Source organism: Strix aluco, chromosome 6 (assembly GCF_031877795.1).
Source record: "Strix aluco isolate bStrAlu1 chromosome 6, bStrAlu1.hap1, whole genome shotgun sequence".
NCBI lineage: Eukaryota > Metazoa > Chordata > Aves > Strigiformes > Strigidae > Strix > Strix aluco.
In genome coordinates, this window is record NC_133936.1 from 14,369,044 (window position 1) to 14,390,237 (window position 21,194).

The 21,194-nt window shown below is 42.9% G+C and overlaps 1 protein-coding gene across 1 annotated transcript in view; it reads right to left on the bottom strand.

The window, feature by feature from the left end:
• Positions 1 to 10,358, bottom strand: part of GLI2 (GLI family zinc finger 2) — a 197,249-nt gene extending 186,891 nt beyond the window's left edge. Inside the window, exon 1 of the mRNA XM_074828768.1 lies at positions 9,921 to 10,358. The gene's annotated coding sequence lies outside the window, so the exon portion shown is untranslated. The remainder of the gene's footprint in view (positions 1 to 9,920) is intronic.
• Positions 10,359 to 21,194: the final 10,836 nt, after the last annotated feature.

Here is a 21,194-nt window from a genome sequence, read left to right on the forward strand (position 1 = left end):
CACCACGTCAGGAGAAGAGAGTGGCCGAGGAAAGGAGGGAAAAGCCACTTTGGAGAGGACATCCTGAGTGGTTGCATTCTTCACCTCCACTTGAGGGTCCTACGCTGCACTGAGAAGGTCTGCTCCTGGTAAACCCCATGAACGTGCTGGTTATTCCACATGTAGCAACAGGAGCGAGGACTGGGGTGAAGCCAAGAGGTCCCCTTAGGCTGAAAAGTTGCATCTTCAACAGCAAAGGATGAAGACACCAAAATTACCAGAGCCCAGGTGATGTCCTGGTATTCCAAATTATTTTGTGCCCCTATCCTTTGGCCTGACAGCTGGAGCACATCATCATCTGACTGCACCCAACACACCAAAAATTTCCAGCCTAATCTGAGACAATGCCTCCCCAGCAAACCATCAGGTGGTGTGGAAGTGCCCAAGATGACCTGGAATGGGCAGCAGAGAGTGACACTGTCTCACTGTCAGCAAGTTCCCTCCACCAAGAAAGCCCTGCTCATCTCCCACCTTCAACAGCTTGGATGGCGTCTGGCTCTTGGGTATCTCTACCCTGAGAAGAGATTAAAGGAAACGAATGCCTTGGCAAAGATCCCCCTGCCATCTGCACCACTGGAAATGCCCTCTGGAAAGCAAAAGAGGAGGATCCCTCACCTTGCATGCTCCTGGGAGAATGGTGCAACCTCCCGCGGCTGCCGGCGCTGCCCCGTTTCATCCCCGTCCCCTTGACGCAGATCCAGACCTGCCTTTCGCCGCCCACCTCCCCCATGTGCTTTGTCCCAGAGGGGTGAACTCACCTCCAGCACCAGTGAATTTCTTAGAATATGTCCAACACATAGTTTAAATTTTAGCAAGCCCTGCCAGAGGCCTTGGAGTAAAATGCAGAAGTAGGAACATTTTCTCAAATAAAAAAATAGAGATTAAGAGTGCTGCAGCAGGGTCAGACGTTAGGTGCAGGCTTTGCTGAGACAACACAGCCCAAATATGCACAATGTTTTCCCCTTCAATCCCTTTTCCTTAAAAGAAGTTGGGGAAAAGACCCCGACAACACACACAATAAATCAAAGGCAAAAAAAATTAGCCATGGACATGGTTCGGTAACACATGTACTGTGCTCAGCTCTGTATTCCCTTATAGTTCTGAGCAGGGAAGAGCAAAGTTAGGAATACAGTTACTCCAGTTTACAAAGGAATTTAAGATTTCCAAATCTGCCTTATTGTGAATTAGAACAAAACCCCAAAATTCTGAAATTCTCCACAAGAAGAATTTTAAAACAATCACTTGGAGCCTACTGGAAAATCAATTGTATTGCTACTGTATTTCTTACAATGGAATTATATGCTTAAATTCCAAATAGCAACTTAAAAAAAAGAATTTTTAACTGTCAGAAAAATCTCCCATATGTTTTTTTCTGCCACTTTTTGACAAAACCAACCTGATTTTCCGAGAGGTTTTAGTGTTGATGACGCCAGATATTGGAATATGACTCCATCAACGAGCCCTGGTCAGGAAATACCAAAGCTGTGGTTGCCAAAGCAACATAATTAACTTGATCACGGTACATACACTGTGCACCACTTCCCAAATGGCCTTTTAACACCCAGCTAAATCCTTGGCTTGAATGGCGCATCAGGATGAATTTCTCCTCTGAGTTCTTCAAGAACACACGCAGCAAAAGAAGAAGTTGTCAAAATTACTAAAAGCCAAGTACCACTCTGCTCCCTCGCCGACAGTCCCCTGGGCTTGAAGAGGTCAAGGACCAATTCTTGAGCCTACTCCCATGACTGTAGCAATCATGGAAACACATGGTCCTGTTGCACGGAGCAAATGCGTTTTGTAAAGCTTCACTTTTAATTCATCTACATTACCAGATTTAAGAGGTTTGGTTCTTTTGTGGCATAATCAGTAAAATTCTTACTTCCTGGGCAAGGAGGCCCAGACGTTGATGCTAAACCTTGACCCTGGGGCCACAAACTTCAAAACCTGAATATGCTGTCACTAACTCAATGTGTACAATGCATCAAAAATAAGCTTCTGTCTGTTCATTCGGAAAAAAAATAGAAAAAGTAAGAAAAAGAAAAAAATTGAGTGATGGGCTTTCAGCCTGTCATCAGACCACAGTGACCTCAATTTTTTGAGAAATAAAGTCAAAATCTATTCTTATCTTCAGAGATTCAAGATGTATTTATGTGTCAAACTTTCTCCCCCTTGTCCTTAGCCTTTGGGAAGCACACTAAAAATGATATCAAAGCCTGAAAACCCTGCGATCACATTCGCATTCACCTTTGACCCAGGACGCCTATAGCTCTCACCAGCTCCTCGGCTCGTCCTCACCGTATGGCAAAGACGGCAGGTCTGGGAGCAGCTCACAGTGAGCTGCTCAGGATGAAATAAAGGCTGCTTTGCATAGCAAAACCACGCCACTGTGCTCAATTTTTAAAGGCCGAAAAACTTTACTTTGGCAGTTTTCTGCTTCTTTATATCCTTGAAGGATGTTTTATCAGCATCTTCCTCTCCTTACAGGCAAATATTTGATTATTCTCTTTGAAATGTCTCTGTAACATCTACAGGAATAAGATGCCGAATGCAAACACTGATTGATTCTTTCTTAGCCATCAAATGTGCTTACACAGCAGCTATACAGCAAATGCACACAAATCTCACATTTCATGTTTAAAAATATGAACATGCTGTGGGTTTTTTTTACTCAAACATAATGAATGAGCTTAAATATTAGAACTTGAAATTATTAAGTAAATCATGGCACCTGTAAAGCTTCTATTTGCATAACATTAATTCATGATGGCATGTAAAACAAATTCATCACTCTCACTATATTGTAGTCTGATTTATGTTGGAATTGGAAAAAATAAAAATCATGAGCACAAAATTATGTTGACAAGATGTACGTGCTCTTCGAAGCCCAAGATTTTTTTTCTGAAGCATCAAAACAACTAAATTATGGGAAAGAGGGCTGGGAGAAAGCATCTTTAAAAATGAATAACACACTAGCGTCACACATACACACTCTCCAGTTATTAATGTCAAGCATGGTGAAGATACTCTAGAAAATCATTACCATTCATAGCTACTAACAGCCATTAAATTTCAATCAATTCAACTTAACACAAGTGTACTTCAGCAGCCCTTACAGTTCCTTATAGAGGTGGCTCAGAAAGTCCTGTCTGACTTATTGCATTGTCCACTGCACAAAGAAGCATTGCTGAGGATTGCTCTGAAAAGGAGCTATCTTGGTCTTGGGAACTGATGCTCTTTTAACACCGTTGTAATCAACAGACCTTGCTTTTAAAGAAGTTATGATAAAAGGGGCTCCAATAGGACTCCACAGGTCAGTATGGAGGGGAGAAATATACTGATTTTAGCTAGGGATGCTGCTTTCCAAGCTGAAAAAAAAAAAAAATGGTGGTATGTTTTCAAGGAGTTTTCAATGAATTTTAGTAACAGAATCAAACTACTTAACGCAGTGCTAGACAACTTCCAGGTGATCTGCTTGCTCAAAGAGAATATAATCACTAAATAGATAGGACATTTAAAGAAAATAAGGATTTAACTTCCAGAGACTGGATATTTAAAGCTCCCAGTGATGAATATAAGCCACAGCGCTGTGATATTACAGCATCTCCTACTCATCTGAATTGCATACGTAACACTGGAAGTTTTTCCACTGCTATTGCAGCAATTAAGCTGTGCAGCTGACCATCCCTTGCAGACCCTGGGGAGGACCAGACGGTCCCCTGTAGGAAGTACCTGGCGTCTCATGGCAGGGCTGAGGGACTGTGACTGCAGGGTGCTCATCACCGAGGGGGCTGGACCCATGCTGGCTTCTGCCGTGCTGCAGAGCATCCCAGAGAAGGCATGTTCCTCTGGAGAGATTTCATTAGTTTCATTTCAATGAATTATCTACAGTAAAATCCCACATTTCACAGGGGATAGAAGACTTTTTTATTACTCCCCCCCCCCTCCAAACAGGAGCCCAGATTTGCCCAGCAGGTTTTATTCTGCTGGCCACAAAGTCCTTTCTCTCGATTTAGAGACAGTTTAAGATTGCAGGTGTGTATTCCTACAGAACGGAGTCGCTCAGTGCACAGTAAGGACAGATGCAGTCACAGATGTGCCATCACTGTGGCCGAAATTACAAGCTCAAGTACGGATGCCCTTTTGTGGTTTTCTGCTCATCTCTTAGAAGTATCAGCATTGATGGTACTACTTATTACAAGAGTATCTGGGACTATTCTACAGAACTCTCTGGTTTTCCTTCCCCTGGGATTTACACCTCAGCATTTAACATAGAGTAGCAGTGAAGTTCTTTGGAATCAAGAAACACCCAAGAAATCTTTCAGGCAGATATATGCTCCATTTTAACTCATTTCCCTACACTTACAAGCTGCACTAAATGAAAAGAAATTAATGTTAAAAAGGGCCTTTATTGAAAAATCTTCCAGTGACAGGATCAGAAAGTGCCAGAGTTCAAGTAAATCGTTCCATGGAAAATGTTAGCAAAGCTTAATCATACTGGAAGCCACATTTAATTACAGCTTTTTAAGTCCATCTGGGAAAAAAGAAGAGACTTAAATATGTCACCTGAGATGATCTAGATACTGAAACTATTTGTAAGTTAACAAAAGCATTTGCATCACAAAACGCTCTGGGGCAGCACCACGGCAAAGCAGATGTGTAATGAACAAGGATCATAGCACCAAAACAATCAGGATTGTAAATAACTACTACTAATCTGCAATCATTTAAATTTGGGTTTAATTGCTAGGCAGCAAATACATTTCATTCTTGAAGAGGTAAATGCTCTGTGGAATACACACTTTAAGGTATTTAGCGGCAGAAGAACCACAGTCAAGAATCTGAGTGTCAGGAGGGCAGAGAAGAAGAGACAAGCAGCAGGGCTGGATCTGCCATGAGATCACAACATTAAACAAACTTTTCCCTGGAAGAGAATTAATAATGCAGCCATCCTCACTGTATGTACTGTAAATGCTGCGGGAGTGACACAATGACGCACATGCGAGGCAAGAGGGTAGTGACTATAGAACAAAATTCAATCTAGTGCTAATGAATAAAAAGTTCCTTTTATTTCTCTGTTGTTTTTGGTTCATTAAATTTTCCACAGATTTGCAGAGAAGAAAACGTGATCAATAAACCTTGACAAAAGTGAACATGTGAAAAAGGCGAGAGAAAGGCACAGGAAGATAAAAGTGATATCCCGATCACAGATTTCAGAGGCAGATGACCAGAGCTTTGGGCTGCTGAATAATCTGAATAGACCATCATTTCTTTACAGCCTTTTACTTTCTTTTCCCTGACTGTTGGAACTCTTCATTCAATACAATAGTAAATGCACTAAAACTTTTTTTCTTATGCTAATGGTCGAAATCAGGCGCTCACAGTTAAAACACACTTCCCACCAACTTGTTTTCTTAAAAAAAAAAAAAAAAAATTAACCTATTCAAGTTAAACTAAAATGTCAAAGACAGCTTAAGGCTTACTCTCACCATTCCTCAAAATTAATGGTTTTCTCCCCAGCAGATACAAAAAGAAAAGACTTGAATAAGGATAAAGCTGCTAAACTCTTTTCATATGAAAAAGAACACTTAGAAAGTAAAAAGAAATACATCCAGTACAAAGATCCTGGTACCTACAGTTCTAATTTGTATTGTTTCCTCTTGGAATATTTATAATTGCAGAAAGGTGACAGCCAATCTCAAATAATTGTGAAACGAGAAAAGATTCACCAGCGACTAATGTATTTGGGCAGCCAAGCCCATGACAGTACCAGAAACGCTTCCACTCATTACAATGAGGGGCCAAAGGAGCCCATTTTCAAATGTTTTCTGATTTGGGTGTCCACTTCCAGGCACCAAGACCGCTTTTGCAGTGGTACTGAATATTCACAAATCCCAAACAATTTTTATGGCTCTGAACTTTTGAATTACAGGACAACAACTTTCCTATTCCCTTCATGCAGCACATTTCAGCTTTCCTGTATTTGGTTTTGGTTTGTTTACAAGAAGTTAAAGGGTTTGGGGTGTGGTTTTACAGTAGATGAGCATGAATGAAGAAAAGTTCTGTGGCCTCTGCTGGACTATACACATCTAGCATGTATTCACTCCCGACTGGAACCGGCCTGCAGAAAATGACACCTGATTACCATGTATTTCCATTCCAGTCACTTGTTCACAAAAGACACCTGCAATTTTGCCTCTTCAACTATCAAAATTACAGTGCAAGATCCAATTGTCATTACTTGTACATGAAATACCTGTTAGTTACTAGACTATGTAGGTATATGGGATCTGCTGTATTCATGAGTCAAGAACTGTACGTATTACATGCATACGCACATATGTGTGCATATAGAGATACACAGGCACACATGTATTATTTACCTTCGAACACAATGCCTTCTTGCCATCATTCATACTAGGATTCATTCTTTGCTATTATTTTATTTGGTGTTTTAATTAATTCCCAAATACCTCTTGTTGTTTTGGTTTTCTTTAAAAGGGCCCTGGGAACAGAGCTGAAGTAAACCCTAAATACCACTTAATGCTTTGTGGCAAGTTGTCCAAATGCGCAACTGTTTAAAATATTTACCCAGGTATATAAGGGGGTTGTGCAGCTCTCGAACAATGCCCTGGAATCTTTCCCATCAGTAAAAAAGCAGACAAAAAGCAGAGACTGCTTAACCTCAATGCCTCAGCAGCAAGTGAGAAGTGCAAATATCGCATTTCTATAAAGCCCTGGAAGCTTCATAGAAATGGAGTGGCAACTAATTAGTTTGATGCTATAGTCACATCTAATGTTCCTAAGTAGCTTCTTTGAAAAAACTCCTGGCTTGAAATCCTTGGCCAGATTATTAAGTGGAGGCTTTGTGATGGAGCAATAGATAGGTGTTTGCTGCACAAATACATACAGATTTCGGTGACTGCTTACTGAACCCACTGCCTTAGCTAATCTGCACTGGAAACTTCACTATGAACAGAGCACTTCTCAGAGTACAAAAGCATGAAGTATCTGTGTACCTTTCAGACTACAGGGCAAACAACTAGCTTACAGTAGGCCACCAAAACCAGGGGGAGGCAGTTAACCAAGTGTCCTCCATACTTACAAGCAGAGAATGAGGGTAATGCCATTGATATTAGGTCAGATGCTCTACCATATCCTTAAACAAAAAAGATGGGGCCAGAGGACTGGAAAACTCATTAGAAAAAGTCAAACTCTCTAAATAGAAATAAAGTATCAGGATCGCGAAAAACGCATTTTCAACTGATACAGTGCTGTAGTTATCACATAACCCTTCCCCTACACAGCTGATGACACAGCCCCTGAGCCTGTACAGCTTCTATACAAATGTGCCACTGAAAGGGAAGTTGCAGTATAAATCTTTAAGATCATTAGAATCACAGAAATCATAGTCAAAAATGATTCTTTGCCATAAAAGTTCAAACTGGTTTTCAAAACAATGTCAAAAGTCCTGGTCATTATATATATGCCACAAAAAGGCTGTCTTTTCTAAATGTAGACTTCAGTGTTCAGTGTGACATTAGGGAATGCAGGCTACTGTGTATTGGATATCTAAGGTCAAGTTCTGTTTTCTTTTATACAAGTATAAACTGGAGTAGCTTCAGTGAAATTACACTAGATATATACTGGCATATTCATCTAGTTCAAATTCTTCTATGGCTCTAATTTTTCTCTAAATGAATGACCTAACACAAACAGTATTTGTCCATCTGTATACATCCCCTTTGACACACTGAGAAAAAGACATTGAAAGGAAGTTGGAAACAGTCCTCGAGATCTGTTTTTCTTTGAAGAACAGCAGTTGCATTTCTGGGCACTTCAAAGTCACATACTTTAAGCAATAACAACATTCAGGATCAAGTGAATCTTACCTCACCTTGCTTTAAAGATTAGCTCTTTCACAAACATACACCAGAGGCTTGGATATACACATACCCGTAGATTAACAGTTCATCTTCAGTGGATCAGGCACTTTTCAGTGCTACAGATAGGTCATGTTTTGAATCAAATGACAAATTTCCAAGAGTTGTTTACAGTGGAAAAGCCATAATGAATTTCATTCACTTCTTAGAAGTTGTCAGTTTTGCAATAACGTTCAATATGACATTTTTATTGCAATTCAAAGTTTGACAGGTGCCAACGTTTCCTGAAGTTCCAGCCAAAATACAAATTACCATATCCGCCCATCAGAAAAGTTGAACCAAACCAATTCACCAACAGTAGTTGCTGTTTGCAGCAATTACCATGCATTTCAAACATCCCAGGAGCATAAACAATTATCTAGCAGGATCCTCTGTTTCAGGTGAATGTAGTTTCTTTTCTAGTGAAGTTTAGTGAATTAGGTTTAGAACTAAAAAACCCCAAACCTTTCTTTTTAAAGCAAGGTAGCTAGTACAAGCAGATCAAATCAGCAAGTCTTATAACAAATCAGTCTATTCCACTTCTGTATATTTTGAATTTCATGGCTTATTTACTTTACTTTTTTGGCACCAACTCCGCAGAGCATGCCAATACAATATTTGTTTAAATGCTGTTTTATGCAGCATGCTAGTCAAACGTTTACTTTCAAATTCTTGTGCATCCCAAGAGCCTCGGTTGCAAAGAAAGATAAAATAAAATAAAAAAAGCGAAGGGGATTGGCAGGGGGTGGACAAAGTTTTACAACTAGTCCCTTTATCTGCGGCTGTAAAAATATAAACACGATACGCCAATAAAATGCTAATGTCTGTGCGCACAAAGGTGGGCATACAGGTTTCCAGCGCCCGGAGCGGTGTGAAATACGGGGGCATCTATAGGAAGGCACAAGTTTCGCCGGCTCAGCCCGCCGTGACCCCCACGCGTGGACATTTGCTGACCCGCCCGCACGTCCCGGGAGGCCACCCGGGCCCCGGCCCCGCTCTGCCGGGAGCGCTCCGCCCGCCCCGCGGAGGGGCCGCGGCTTTGCGCGTCCCGCGCCCCGCCACCGCACCCGCGGCACAGGCGCAGCCCCGTCCCGGGAAGTTCTGAAGCCCAAGCTGCAGGTTAGCAAAGTAAATTATATATATATACGTGTATATATACACAATCCCGTAACCGCCGGAAAAGCCGGCAGCAGGGCCAGCGGCAGGACCGCTGATAAACCATCCTAAGCCCCTGCGCTGGAAAAGTCAGGTTTCCCAGGAAATGATGGCAATCACTTGAGACAGAAAAGGCATCTACATGAGCCCATCTCCCTCCCCTCCTCCGTGATTGTTTTAAAGTCACCGAGTCCGGGGGAAATACTCTCAACTCTCTAAGTCCTTAATAGGATTGGAGTCCGGGTCTCTCCAAGCCGCTCCTCATCACACAGGGATCAAGTTGCAGCAGGGAATTTTTTAAATTCCTCAGCAAATATACTTGTCGAAAGATTGCCCCTCCCGGGGGGTGGGTGGGGGGGTGGGTGACAAGGGGGGGGGGGGGGGCAACTTCATTCTTTTTTAAAAAAAGGCAAGCTCACTGCTGGCTTTGGGGAGCCCGGCTGCCCTCCGGGACCCGGGGCAAGGCGGTCCCGGCAGCGGCTCGGGGCTGGGACTGTCACCGCAGCCCCCAGGAAAAACAATGGCTGTGGAGGCACAGCCCAGAGCCCGGTCCCGGGGGGGGGGCACACACAGACACACACCCGCGGCCGCACCCGCCCTGCTCACCTGCGGGGGGGACACAGGACGGGACCCCTTCCCTCGGGCACCCGCTGCGAGGAGAGCCCCTCACAGAATTTCCACCCTCCCTCACCCCACCCCGGCGCAGGGCACCTCCATCAAAAGCGGGAGAAGAGGAAAAAAAAATAAATATATATATAGTAAAAAAAAAAAAGCACAATGAAAAGACACAATAAGCATCAACTTTACCCAAAAAGCGGAGCAGCAAGTTTTCAGCAGGCGAGCGGTTGCTGCGGAGCAGAGCGGCTCCTCCGGACCCCCATCATAAACTTGGGGGAGGGGGGCGTGGGAGGGACTTTCCCTCCGTCCTTCCCTTTTGTGCCTCTCTCTCCCCCCCTCCGCTCCGCTCCTCGCCAAAAGCTGCCGCGAATCCCGGCGGCGGCGCGGTGTCCCCCCGGCTGCTGCCGCGGAGCAGCTCCGCGGAGGCGGGCGGGGAGGGAGGGAGGGAGGGAGGGATGGAAGGAGGGATGGATGGATGGATGGATGGATGGATAGAAGGAGGGAGGGAAGGAAGGAAGGAAGGAGGGAGGGAGGGCGGGAGGACCGGCTGGGGAGGGCCAGGGGCAGTTTGGAGAGGTGCGGAGCGGCTCCTGCTGCCCATCAGCCCGGGCCGGCGGCGGGACGCGGCGCGCATGCACATATACATACTTTTTTATATATATATATATATATACACACACACACACAGGTTGAAGTTAAGCAGCCTGCAGGGAAGACGCTGGAGCGCTTTCAAGAGGAAAGAGGCCACAAGAGGAAAGCTGGCTGTAGGGTCTGTTCTCCCCCCCCCCTCTTTAAAAAAGAAAGGCAAATCAAAACCTTCCCATCCTTTCGGCGCGGGAGGCGCAGACCACTCCGGATCCTCTCTCTCCTCCCCCCATCCCCATTCATCCCGGATCACCCCTCGCCATGGCGAACCGCACCATTTTGGGTGCGGGGCTTCTTCGTAGCCGCGGGGGGTCCGTTCCCCCACCCCGGCCCCGCCGGAGCGGACCGGGAGCGGGGCCGCCGCAGGCCCCCCCCCCCCCCAGCTCAGCTGGTGGGCATCTGCAACAAAACCAGAAAAATCCCCCTTCTTCGGGGAAAGTAGCCTCCCTCCTCCCCCAAACAAAAGTTTTGGCCTTGTGCAGATTCACTCGCGCAGAGGCGGGGATGGAGCTGGGGGGGGTGGTTTTCCTCCAACTTTGGTGGGATTTGTTTCTTTTTTTTTTTTTTTTTTTTCTTCCCCGGGAGTTTGTGCTACTTTTCAAGTCCCCGCCCCGCCGGGGTTGGAGGCAACAAAGCCCCGCGGAGCATCTCCGCAGCCGCGGCCAGCCCGGCCCGGGCCGTGGCTGTAACCCGCCCTGCAGAACATCTCCGGCGGGAGAAACGTTCAGCACAGACCGTTCCCTCAACGCTGTAACCAGCCTCACCAGAGCATGATAATTTCAAACCCCTTGTGTTGGGACCGAGGCGACGCGGAGAGGAGAAAGAAGCTCCAAAAAGTGCCCCGCTCCCACCGCAAGTATCTTTGCTTTTGCGCTGAACTGGTGCATTAGCAGTAATACCAATGAGAAACGCAGAGGTTTTGACTTGGACTTTGGCCAGACTGGGCTTGTTACTTGATTTGTTTTGATTTCTTTGGCTGTGGAATTTATCAAAAGTTTAGAACACAACCAGATGCTGCTGGGGAGGGTCACCACGCTGTGCCCAAGAGCAAGCTGAAACTCGCGGTATCATCAGGGTATCTGACTCCGGCAGGATTATGGCCAGCACCATGGCAACTGCATGCCACATCAGCCCCCAGCTTCACTTTCAGTCCCTTGGGCAGTGTTAACATTTGCCAGCGGATTTGCCCGACACACAGCCCAGGTCCAGGCAAGTGGAAAATGAGCTTTATACCACTCACAAACCTTCCTCTTCTAGCCTGTGCAAAGGAACCTGGCTGGACCCCGAACTTGATACTACAATTTTAATCCTAAAAACCTGCTACCAATTTGGGTGTCTTCTGTCTGAATGTTTCCGCACCTCCTTTCTTTTTGTATGGTATATAGTTGAGTGTGACAGCTGGCTCCCCATGCACCCCCAAATCCCATTTATTCCATTCAGATAGCTTGGGGAGGACTGCAAAGCAACAGGTTATTTTGCCAACCACCACCACTGCAATTTTTTTTTTTTTTTTGGACAAAGACTAGCACTAGCATGCACCCACTATCTCATTCACAGAAATTCCCTCCTCTCCCCATGGTACGCATGCAGTCTGCGCTGGCACAGCAGCACAACCTTACCCCATGCAGGTGGATAATTTTGTGCTGAGGGGAGTTTCATCGCACCTACCACTGAAGAGCGCCACACAATGGAGAGGGGGGCTTTAGTTACCAAAAGTAGGAACAAACCCAGCCTTTGATCTCCAGAAAACAAAGCCCACTTGTATTCCCCAGGTTACTTTAAGGGGAAAGATGACCTGGCAGCTTGGGAGAGGTGGGTTAGAATAAGAGGTTTTTGGATGGACCAAAAAGAAAAGCTGGCAAAAAATTAACGTTAGATATGTTCTAAATTCTTGCTGCATAGTTACAAGCACAGGTACACCCAAGTTGACCAAGAACATTTTTAAAATCAAAAGAAGGAAGAAATGTTAATTCAGAGCAGTTATGTAGTTAAGGACAGTTTTCCTTTCTAGAATTCATATGTGTCAATCCTTTAGAAGATGGCAATTTTAAAGCCTGAACGGAAACTCCTCCTTTTTGTCAGAAGGATGATGGCTGGCGACGGCTGGAGTTTTTTGAGAACTTTGTGTTGGCTTTTACATTATCTGACTGCCATAGCTCATCCATCCTTCCCTCTCTTGCTCTGCTCATTGAACTGCCCTCTCTTAATCTTCCATAGGTGTCCGAGATTAAATAGATGACAGAATGACTGACATTTGGTATACATAAAAGAACCAAAATATGAACAAGGGGTCAAAGTGCAGCTCTTCCCTCTGGTCTTCCCTCCTGCTCTTGTACAACTTGATGGGGATGAAACCAAGTAGGAATATAAAGATATATGACAACGTACACTTACTGTACCTTGCTGTAGCATGAGCCTGTGGATACAGACGATACATTCAAAAATGTTCTCCATTAAGGGAAGAGGATTTTTTAATCATATTTTTTTAAAAAGCTCTTACAATGATAAAAGATTGACATACCACCAGGTCCAGGATTGCTAATCTGGGATCTGTCCCACTTCTGTTAGGTCAATGGAATGGATCTGATTAACCACAGAGGAAGTTAGACTAGCCTCAAAAGGCACAGACGTGGCTTTTAAAATGTTTGATATAGTTCTGAAAGAGGGCTGTAATTTTTTATTAAAGAAGGTATTTAAAGAAAATTGTTGAAAAACCAATGGGGGATGTTCCATTCTGTTCTGTTCATGTCTATAGAATTTATTTCTATAAATCTTCATAGATCCTCATGATAAATTAGAAGACCCATTTGAGTATTCCAAAGGATACTCATGGGCAGAAACTACCAGAAAAAATTCACATTTAAATATGCTTCTCTTTTAGAACGAAGAAAATAATTACATGCAGGATGATCACTAGGAGATAGAGGCCTAAAATTATGTTTCATGTAACTCGTATCTTTATGATGTCTGGTTTAAGTCCAAGTGGGAAGTAGTACATGACCACTTCTGCCCTGATGTGAACAGCTGTACCAGCTCTCGGATCAATGAAGTTGCACCAAGTCTGAATGCACCTTGTGTCTATAGAATATAACTAATCACAATGACATTTAATAAATTAACAATGTCGTGTGCAATGCTGGCTCAGAATTTGCTCGGAGAATGAGGAGGATTTTTTGGCACAATACATTCCCTTCTTTTTTTAAAGTAGCCCTGTTACCTGGGGAAAATCGTAACTGTGGGTAGACAATGAGAAAATACTCATCAGGATGATATGCAGCTCTGATTCCTATCTGCCCTCATGTATATGTTGTCTCTTGTTTAAAGCTTCAGTGGTAAGTTCCTTGAGGCAGGTACCATCTTCCTGCATTCTACATTTTGATTAAGCCTTATTTTATTTTTCCTCCCTCCAGAGTATATCCAAAGTGTAACTTCAATGCTAATTTCCTCATAGCTTCTTCTTTTTTCTTTTTTTAGTTTTTACACTGGAAGCATCCATTCTTGCCAGGTTTAACCCATATTGGATCATGAATATAGAGCTAACGCCATAAATTTTTCTAAGGTTTTTCCGTGATTACAAAAGGATGCATCTATGCCACATCAGCAAAGGAGGTGGTACTTTACTGCTAAACTGGCCTGGAAGCCTGCATTTCCTTTCAGAGAGCATGCAAGATCTTATTCAACTTTAAACACAAATCAAAATATCTTGCTAAAACAGGACCTTATTCACATGACTATGTACGTTGAAATTACTGCTTGTAAAATGATAAGCAAACCATTTGAATGTGCATTCACCATAAACTAGAAATATACATGACATCTGTTACCTGTCTTAGCAGAAGGACAGAAGCTTCTTCAAACTTCACAGAGACCCTCATGTCTGCACAGTTTTCAAGAAGTGTCACACTTGTGGCTGCTCTTCCCAGACCCGGCCCGTTGTTGAATGGTGAGAGGTCCCTTCTCCCACTCAGATCTGAAACAGAAAGCACATTTTGCTCTAGGAGTGAGAACTCCAAGCTCCAGTGCCCAAACTACAGAAAGTTTAACATGAAAAGCTCAGGTCCGGGTCTACGCCTCTCATGGTGTTTCCAGTTGCAGAAAAGCAGCAGTACATTGTGCTTATGTGGGGAAAGGAAAGTAAGTGGCACTGCAGAAGCATTGCTCTTTGGCATGGATGTGAAAACAAAATGCACAGCTTCTGAGGGGTGGTCTTTTCTCATGAGCCTTTGCAGTTTCTCAATTCTTTATTCCTTTTCTCCACGTCCCTCTAAATGCAGCCCCCTCTGTCAGCTCGGGGATGGGCTACAGGGCTCTGCCTACCTGGGTCTTTGAAAAAGGAGAAGGGCAGCACACCAACCTCACAGAGCTCCTTCTGGACTTCATCAGTCCCCAGTAAAATGCTTGATTTGATGAAGAGCCAGATAACAATTTTCTTGCTCAGGGTTGATTGGGCTACTTGAAGTGTGTTGTCTCCTTTGAGGGTGGAGAGGAGAGCAGGGGGTGGGGTGCACAAACTAGTAACTGGGGTACCTGTAAGTGGAATTGGGTGAAGAACAGCAAACAACTGGAGTTAGCAATGTCCAGAAAGCAAAATTTGGCCATTGATATGAAGTTAATGAGATTTGTTGGAAGTTGTATTTCATAAGGGGAAACCAAGACAAAGACTTTTCATTCACTCCAGGAAGAGCAAATTTGTTGGGTTTTGCAGAAAAACAGAAATCTTTGTCAGTACAAAATGTATAATCTGGTGCTTTACAGATTATACTATGTTGCACGTACACACTGTGTACCAGTATATATACACAGATGAATAATTTCCACTGATTTGCCCTGATGGTAGACTGCTGAAACATTATCTACAGCAGCCAGAGATTCTAATAAAAGTTTGTGCTTTCCCCCAGCCAAAAATCTTTATCCATTTAACCTTTACAGTTCCATAAGTATTAAATAGGATATCTAATGCTTATCTCATCCAAGGCCAGATAAAGGGTCCCTGATAAAGCTGGAAAGGAAATCCCGATTCCTAGACCCAAATTCATGCTACCAGATTGTGATGTCTCAAGAAGAAATCCTTTATCAGAGCTCAGACTTCTTTCTGTTACCCTGACTTTCACGTTGTATGAAGTGTTTGAAAACATCTCACCTTATTTGCTTCTGTAAATCACTTTTTCTAAGTCTTTCAGAGGAATGACAGTTCTTCTAGATGACATTTCAGCAAAAGCATGGACTGTTGCACTAGTCCTAATTTTAGGAAGCTGCAAAGGAATACAAAGATTAGAAGCAAGAATATGACCGTGTCACCCACATCTCAGAGTTCTTGTGTACTGAGGGCCCCTCTCTCAAGATGACATCTCTAAGGGTTGCAGAACAACAGCCAAAGTTGTATAAATGATAAGAGTTTTGGAAAGGGCTCCTAATTTTCAGTACTCACATTTTCAGAGGTAGCCTGCCTTCTTTGAAAATCAGGTGTCTGTGAGTTATCTTGAGTCAGGCATTTGAAATACCCATCCTTTACTGTAAATTTTGACTAACATGATGATGAGCAAAAGACACGGACACGGGTGTATGAAACTGGTGGCTGTGTGTGAAAACTCTATCAAGCCAATGTGAATTCCCATTACATTTGTTGAATAAATGAGTGACATCAACATCTGGAATAAGAAGGACCCCAAATTCCTAAATAATAGCTTTCCTATGTACTGCCCACAGAGGTCCAGCCTGGTTTTGGTGAAGAACAAGTAATGTTTGCAATCATACCTAATATATTTCAAATCGGTTATATTGTTTATAGATTGCTTATGTCAAAACTGGTGAATTCTCCGGTGTGCTTTAGGATTTATGCATTCTAGTTCTTTGCAAGGTTTGTTCTTATTTGTTGCTACCTGCAAAAATATATCTCTTGGCCCCAATTCACAGTGGAACAATGTTAGGTCATTATTCCTTGAATTGTTAGGCTGTAAAGAAGCAATTTCTCACTAACCTGTGACACAGGAAATTGTGATTCTGATGTCAGGTCATTTCTGGAGTTCCTTTTACAACAATCTGTTTTTCTGTCAGCAAATGACATTTATGTATTATTTCCAGAAAGTGTAGGCTTCAGTATTTTTGTATGTATACATTCAATATTTCTCTTCTGCCTCTTATTCTGCATAGCCTGGAGTTTTAATATATGATTCAACTGATAAATAAATATATTTTGATTGATAGTGCAAATACCTGGTAGCTGAAACTAGTGCTACTTTAAAGTGCTTCTCAGAATAGTTGAGTTTCCTGCTTTTGTTTTCTCTGAGATTTCTTTTATGAAGCACTGTGATGAATGATTAATGCTTGGATACCCCTTTTCTCTAGATTCGCTGCTGAACTTAATGTGTTGCTCAGTGCTCCTCATGAAGGGAACACAACCCAGACTGCCACCGCAGCAAGATTTTATACCCTGTTTAATAGGGTTTGGTGTTGTGAACCACAATCACTAGTGAGGTTCAGAACTTCCTCTTATGATAAGAAAATAGATATTTTACCAATATATGCAGCCTAATGCAGTTATTTTATTCTACTCATTTGAAATTGTGTAACATGTAAAACATTTGACAGATGACAGTGTGCATATGTTTTACCAATAAATATGCATATTGACTACACAAGAAGTGGTTTACTGGCAGAATACATTTTACATATACTTAGGGAACCGATGCTATAAAGTTACATATCCACAGAGACAAAAGTTATTTTCATTGAAATGCACAGCATCAAACCTTTCCACAGAACTAAACCACATTTCTCTTTTCTTTGTTATTGTTTTTTAGGATAATATGTACAGATAGGTAGCTCTATAATACTAATATAATTCCTTTCTTCCAGAAAGATCCCAAACATTTCCAAAATAGACCCTAAGTTCTGGCTTTACACTCAGGAGATGACCCGTGCATGTCTCATGAGCTAAGTGTATGGGATATAGTCCTCAGTGGTAGATAATACACTAGACCATGTAGTATGTATCAAGTACACAAGATAAATGTGCAACTTCTGTACATTAGAATCACATTGAGCACCAATGCAATGTAAAAGTGTCTTTGGCTTAATTGCAGTAGCTATTTAATAAACCAAGACAGTTTAGATCTGTTAATATATTTATAGCAACAGCATCAGCAGTAGGTGACTAGCAAGGACCACATAAACTTTCACTGAAAGTCTGAAGTGCATTTCTACCACCTTCTAATCATTCATTCATTTCAATCCATTGTTTCCGATGCATGGATTCTAATCAAGTTTTCCAAAACAATGAAAACTACAACATTTATACTAATAAACAAACCAAGACCAAACAAATTCCATCCCTAGAGACTTCCAAAATTTGGAGTGGACAAATCCTAGAAAATATACTGCAGTAACAATCTTACATGCAAGGAGAAGACAGATTATGTTACTAATATGTAGTTTATTAATCCTTGATTTCCTCAGAATCAGCAATCACAAAACTGTTTAGCATAAAACATGAAAAAACCCCATGATATTATGTTGATATAAAAATGTGGGATACAGCTGGTTCTGTGGTAATATGACCTACTAATAGGCCAATTAATCTTCTACTATCACTGCAAAATTCTCAATTCCAGCTGGCAGAGCCGATACGACAAAATGTAAATACTAACTGTAACATGGTGAGAATGACAGAAAACGTGGGCACCACACTGAGCATCTAATTTAAGAGGGCTCTAGGTTTCCTATGTATCAATGCAGAGGGAGAGACTTGTGCCCGGGTCATGTCAGAGCATGTAAGTCAGGCTGTTGCTGTGAATCCCTCTTTGGAGAAGCTGTGCTTTCCCCCAGCCGCCCAGGCAGCCCCAAGGGGAGCAGAGCTTCCCCAAGCCAGGTGCTTATGGTGTGAACACCTCCGTACTGACCATGCAGATTGTAATCAATGCTAAGAACAACATTCCTGTCTGCAAAGATCATCTTGAGATGCTGACAAACGCTGAACAGCCCAGCAGTCCTGACTTATCAATAAATTCCAAATATCAGAAAGAATACTGTATAAAGTCCTTCTGTCATTCTGTCACAGCACCCCTAAGCAGCAGTAGAGTTCCCCCAGAACAGGGCTGGTAACTCATGGGGTCCTGGTGCAGCCCAACAGTTTGCCCTATCCTGAGACTTCTCTCAACACACCTTCCACAACTTGTCTGAAAAATGTGCAATATTCTGATACGAACATACTTAACCTGGCAAACATTTTCTTACACCGCTAAATTACATTTTTCCCTTCTGACCACACAAGAATAAATTGTGGTAAAAGTAATCAGGTGTACCCTGAGGACTGTGCTTGACCAGCCTTTTCCTTGGCTTTCAGAGAATGTCAGTTACTGTTTGAAGTTTGTGCCACCTTTGAAGACTGTGACAAGAAGGGAGTGAGTTTACAGAGTATTACAGCACTTTCCATCAGCCTGCATTGGGTCCCTGACCCTCCTGGGGGTGCTATGCACAGCCCACCTCTGCTTCTTTCCAAATGCTCTCTGGCCAATGCCCATTTTCTCCAGCTTTTCTAAAGAGGTAACTGCCCAGGACAAAGTTATTTAATCATGTTCTGGATAAGTCCAAAGAAAAACCCAAAGCAAACATGGAAAAAGTAAAAGAATAGAGCTAATGTAACATGGGGCAGCGCATACCCTGTAGTCAAAAGGTAGAAAGCACACAGTGTATCGTAGAAGAATAATTCAATCAAGGAGTGACGCAGACAGAACCACGAGAAAGCCCACAAGAAACAAAACCTGTGGTTCAGAAGACCATGGCAAGCCCTGGGTCTTGCGTGGGTACAGTCCCTGAGGAAATGGGCCATCCTAGCTACAACGTTTTCCTGGGAGCAAAGAGCTGCAGCCGTAAGTGTGGTTCAGGGCATTGCACAATTTGCAACTGAGCTGCTGAGTTGTGGTCTCCTTCTCACCACCACCTTAGAAGAGAGTTGTGAGCTGCAAAACACTAAGCTTCCATGAAGCAACTTGAGATAGCTGAGCAGAAGGTACTACAGAGGCTCAGAGCACTGATGTTTAATTTGCTCTGGTGATTGTCACTGGCATTACTGAATAGTAGGAGACAGGCTTATATGTTTCTAGTGCAGCGTCAACAATACAGTCACAGAAATTAAAGGCAAAGAGCAGCTTTGAACAACTAACTGACACTTGTAACAGTGCAGCAAGGGGAACTCAGCCTCATGAAGTGCAGCCAGCAAAGTGGAACAGTTTAGTGACATTCAGGAGCTCTGCGTGATGCTGTGGGGACTCTTACTGCAGAACATCTGGAGGAAGAGCTGGGAATAAATTACGTATTTTTTAAAAAATACATTTCCCTAGATTTGAATTAGCAATCACATTTCTTTGACCACTTCAGCCTCCAGACAGGATACTCCAATTTTTGTTCCTGCAAAAAAGGTTTGTAAAATCTTTCAGAAACAAAGTGGTCAGAGTCCCCACCTTGCACCTCTTCTGAAGGATGTCCAAGCCAACATTGCCTTCTCATGTCACACTGGGGCATCGTCTCAATGCTGAAACAGTGGGAGGACTGCCATCAGCTGAGTCACCAAGACCGCTTCCTGCAGCTCCTCTGTGGTCTTTGAGGTATCCAAGCTCAGAGCGGCACTGACCTTGTCTGACCTCAGAGGACTTTTGAGAGGCCAGCACAAACAGATTTTGGCATGGGCTATTATCTGAGGGGCTCCTTCATGCACACTAAGCTGCATGATTTCACTGTAATGGGTAAAACATTATGAAGAAAAGGAAGAACAGTAGGTAACTTCCTGGTATGGAAATCATACATGCAAAGGTCATTTTGCAGCACCTAGCACAGACATGCTTAAGCAGCAGCTCAGTTGTGGTGCAGTGCATGGGAAAAGGACAAAACCCACAAGAGGCAGATCTGATGGAGTGAGCTATGGGGATGCTCTCAGACACGCAGAAAGAAAATCCTCTGAAGCTTTCCATCCTGTGTTCTCTGTATATACCACATCTGCTCCAAAACGACGAAAGACTATTTTAGGCACATTTTATGGAGTTTTAAAAAATGTTATTGGGACTATATTTTGTATCCCTTTGCCAGTAAAGCCAGATGACTGCACCATGGGCTAGATCTCCAGATGGTTTAAATCATTGGTCTTTCTCTAATTTGCTCCAGTGAAGGATCTGGCCCCATGAGTCTAACTACACAAGGTAGATGGAGCTATAAAGAACGCGCCAAATGAGCTAAAATAGCTTTTCTAAAAATAAATGCCACAACAGGACTTCCAGTGCTACAAATACCTATTAGGTCTGTCGAAACAGTGTTGCCAGTCCCAAGCATTCAAAAATCATGAGTTGGGCATGAGGCTGGCTTTAGAAAAACCCACAGGATTAAAAAGAAACGAGCAAACAGTAATATCTATGTACCTCTCTTGGTTTGCATTCTTGGGCTTTTTAAGTCTTCAGGACAAACCCTGGTCATGTTTTAAGGCTTTCCCTACTTTTTTTTTCTTCCTTTTTTTTTTTTTTTTTTTCCTCCCCCTTTGGAAGCAGCAGGGCTAGAAACTTGCTGCTAAGAAAAGAATGTTAAAAAAAAAAAAGAGAGAAAGAGAGAGAGAAAGATTCTCACATAATTGCCTGACTCCAGAAACTAAGCTTTTAAGAAGAATATCATGAGACTCATGATAAAATCATGAGAGTTGGCAACACTATTAGTGAGCTGGAAATGATATAAAGCTCCCTCTTCTGCAGTCTATGAAGTATTGGACTTTTAGTCACAAGTTTTTTGTGCACAGAAAACCTGTCACTGCCGTGTAACTGGTCTTTTCATTGCCACAGG